Here is a 4526-nt window from a genome sequence, read left to right as displayed (position 1 = left end):
GAAAATTCTATATGCGTATGGTTTTGAAAAGAAAAGTTTTAATAAAAACAAAGAAACAAGTCTTCCTCTATGTTATACAGCTCTTTCCCTTATAAAAAGAAAAGAGAATATCATAGAATTATGGAATTTCAGAGTAGAAAAGGCTCTTGATGGTTTTTAGTCTGATCTGTACTTACATAGGAATCTCTTCTACATATCTAGCAAATGTTCATCTAACCTTCACTTTAGAAAACCACTAAGGAGCCACAGCCTACTCACTAGAGCAGGACATTCCACTTTTGGACACCACTAATTGTTGGGCAATGTTTCCTTACATGGAAATTAATTAGACTCTCTGTGACTTCTCCCCATTTTTTTTATTCTGCTCTCTGAAACCAAGATAAATGAATAGCTCCTCAATGTTTTGAAGACAGTGGCCATGTTCTCCTTGCCCATGTCCCCCCTCTCCTTCTGTTATCCAAGCCACTAACCTCATTTCCTTTCAATGATCCTCATGCAGCATGATCTCAAGGCCTTCTCCAAACTGATTTCCCTCCACTAGGCTTTTCCACTTTTTCACATGGTCAAGGATCACAATCAAGATCACAATTCTCATGACCTCACAACCTTAGGCTTATGGATTTTATGCATTTTTTGACATTATATGAAATTCTAATAGCTTTATAAGAATCATAACATATCATTGACCCATACTCAGCTTAGAATCCACTTAAATCCTTAGCTAGATTTGATATTCCATTATAACTGACAGCACCCCTAAATCCTCCAAACTTGTGTGTTCCATTACCAATAAATCACCCAGTGTTGCACTAACACTAAAATGATTTCTGAGGATTCTTGAGGTAGATATTACATGCCAGCCTTGCCTCATTTTTGAAATGTGGGGTAGGCTTCCACACCATATGAACTTTAATGTTCCTGTTATAAATCAAGTTTAAAGTCTTGTTGCTGGAAATCTATCAAGGCATGGCACTGTCCCCTGAGAATGGAACATTTGTTAAGGGGGAAAAAAAGCATATGTATCTATTTTTTTTCTTCTTCTAACATTTTTTTTCCTTTTTTCATGACTTTAGCCTTGACATTCTGTTAGAAAATAATTTTAAAATTTTGTATTGTATGTTCTACTTCAAAACATACCAGCATGTCTTAGTAAGATACCCATAAGCCAACAAGCTCAAGTTGAGTTGACAAGAGCCCTCCCTTTGGACCAATAAGTTTATTTATTGGTGGGGTAAAACTGATGAAATAATCATTCCTATTGTTTGTTCTCGGAGTCACTTTCCAGTCAGTTATTCTGAAGTCACTTAGACACAGACTCAGAGAATTCCATGCTCTTGTTCTCCTCCTGGAGTTATTCAGAAAAAACCTGTAGCCAGAAAATCAGAACAATATAAAGCATTCTGAGCCAATACTCAAAATCCTCATGACCACATGAAGGAAGCAAGAATCTTCATTCTGATCCTACTATACTCCAATTGGAAGCAAATTAGGAAAACTGAGAAACTTAAAAATCTACAAGTGATATGTGAAAGAAAACAACCAATTTTTATTTTACTTGAGTTTACTTGAGAGAGAGTTTTTCCCTTGTCACCGAGGCTATAATTGAGAGGCCATTCAAGATCAGAACCCAATACTCAATGGCATGAACTGCTCCACTTGAATTACTCTGTTTTTTGGAAGCTGGACTGATTTGCCATTCCTTAACTAGTTTGGTGACCCTCCACCCCAAGAGCCTGGATCTGGTAGAGTCACCCAATTGTCTTAGCACACTGCAGTTCAGAACACCCAAGTTCAATTGATACTAGCCATAGCATCCTCCACCATAAGAGATGACAGGCATGCATCTCTATATCTAGCTAACCACCAACTTTAGAGAAGACTTTGCCCTCAAAAAAGTTATCACTGATTATTATACTCTTGGGCCAGTAAAAGTACTTCAAGACTTACCTCCCTTAATTGGGTAAACTCAATGATTTTGGGAGACTAACTAAACAACTTAGATACAAAGGATAGCCCATGCAATATCAAGAGAAGTACAGGAAAATTTTTACATTTGGATAGATCCCTGGGGGGAAAAAAGGAAAATTTGGTGAGATTCACCTGATATGAGAAGGAATAATTAGGTTATAATCTCCATCACTGGAGATAGTGTTCAGATGGACTCTAAGAATCCTCTAAATATCAATATCTTGAGAGAGAGAGGCAGGGGGTGGGAGGGGTAGGGGGGGGGCAAAGACAAAGAGAAGGAAGCAAAGAAAGATAATGGAGAATAAGTACAAAAGATCTGAAGGCCATCTTCTCTTCTGTTATTAATATCTTCCCATTTCAATTATATGCTTGTACTCAAAGTTTGAAGTTTTCCTCTCACTGAGATTTTTGATAATTTCAATCTTTTGTTCCTTCATTCACCTTTTGTGTCCTTCCTTTTTTGATGATAGATATTCTGAGTGCTGGATTTCAAAGCTGTCTCAGAATAATAGATAATTCTTCCCATAATAGGTAATTAACTTGTCACTAGCTTCAACTTTAGTCCCAAATAACTTTTGGGGAGGTCAGAACTGAATTCACCAATATGCTAATTCCCACTTAGGCTTGGTGGAACAATGTCCTGGTTCCCTCTGTTCCTTAATTCTTTTGTTGAACACCAATACACCACAACAAGGATGCTTCCATCTAAGGAATATAACAGGCTTCTACTTTCCTGTATGTCAACTTCATGTGAAGTAGAAGATGGAAGTAGCTAAACTTTTATGGCTTGTATCTTCAAAATGGTAGAATGAAGAAAGGGGCTAGTGGGAAGGATTGTCCATAAGTTCTTCTACTGCCAAGTTAAGTGCTAAGTGGATCCCAGAACATGAGACAATAGGTCCCATTGTGCAACCTTGTCAGAATGGGTAAAAGGGGGGGGGTGCTAAATTATCATGTTAGAGATTAAGGATTAGTTTTCTCTGTTGTTAATTCATCAGCATAATCTCATAAATGTTCTTGGAGTCTAGTCCACAGTAATACTTTTAATTCTTTTACCTCTTGTATAGAAAATATACAATTGGAGAAAAATATTGGAGAAAATACCCAATCTTCCATCATGTGGATCACATAATCCCTGAGTCTAATTTTCTTTAAAAAGAGAATATTTAGCCTGGAAATTTTAGGTGAGATACTAACTACCTGGAAGCTGAAAACTAGAATAAATAAGAAAATATTAAAAGAACAGTTAGTGACCCAGAAAATTACATTCCAGAATCATGGATTAGCAGAATTGTTATTGGTATACTTGTGATGACTGAAAAAATGAATACAATTATGTACTTATGTAGAGCTGAAAATGAGTGAATGTTGTCTTGATTTTCAAAAGAAGTTTGGGAGTATGCAATGAATTGTACTCAGATTCCCAAGAAAATTCTCAGATTTTAAAAGGACAGTTAATAAATATCTAGAGGAAGACCAAGGGAATAGAAGAAAGATAACTTTATCAAGACTGAGTGACAGCTGACAATCCCCATTCCCATTTTTGACAGTTACTAGAAGAAAGATCAGAGAATTGCTATTGATTCAGTACTACTTACTGGATCTTAACAATGGATTTTTTTTAAGTCTCTCATTCTGGGATAGAATGAGGATATGTGGAATAGATGATACTATATATATATAATTAGAAACATTTACAACTAATAGCATGCCTCCGCAAGCACATTTCAAAGAGTATTCAACACTTCTCCTTGTCTACTTGGAAGGACTTTGCTAGGGGAGTATCCCAGAGATCTAGTCTTGGTCCTATACTGGTTAGCATTTTTGTCAATAACATAGGTATAAGCACAGATAACAAGTTTACCAAACTGAGAGATGATACAAAGTAGAAAGGATTATAAAAGGAAATCTATTATGGATAAATATAAAACCCTACACTTTTGTTTGAAAAACAATATGAGTATAGAATGGAAAAGTCCAGTTTAAACAAGACATCTTGTGTTTTGAGCGGATTGTGACTCAATGCAAATCAATAGTATGACATGTCAGAAAAATAAATCTAGATTTAGATATTTATATTTAAACTATATTTAAAAAGCATAACATTTAGAATAAAGGAAATGATGAGTCTCTGGTGCTATGTTCTAGTCACTCTGTTTCTGAGTGCCCTATTTAGGAAGGAGGTAGAAAAATGGACATGAGTCCAGAGTAATGGAGTCTGTTAAGTTGTTTATCCTGATTTTTCTTCTTCTAAAAGCCATGCTGTATTATGTTTGTTCTAAGTATGTTTAATCAAGAAGAGGAGAAGGATGTCATAGCTAGTATTACAGTGGATAGGACACTGGTGCTAGAATCCAAAAGATCTGAGTTCAGTCTAATTTTGGAGACTTAGTAATAGTGGGACCTGGGCAAGCCCCAAGCCCTATTGCCTCAGAAAAACATACAAAAATTTAAATAGGTCAGTGGATTCAATCTGAGTTGTCTGGGTGATCAGAATTCAAGACTGATCTGGGTCACCTTGGTCTCAATTCTTCCAAATTTTGTGCTTCAATAAAAGC

The sequence above is a fragment of the Antechinus flavipes genome, chromosome 3, assembly GCF_016432865.1.
Source record: "Antechinus flavipes isolate AdamAnt ecotype Samford, QLD, Australia chromosome 3, AdamAnt_v2, whole genome shotgun sequence".
NCBI lineage: Eukaryota > Metazoa > Chordata > Mammalia > Dasyuromorphia > Dasyuridae > Antechinus > Antechinus flavipes.
Note: the sequence above shows the minus strand (reverse complement) of the source record.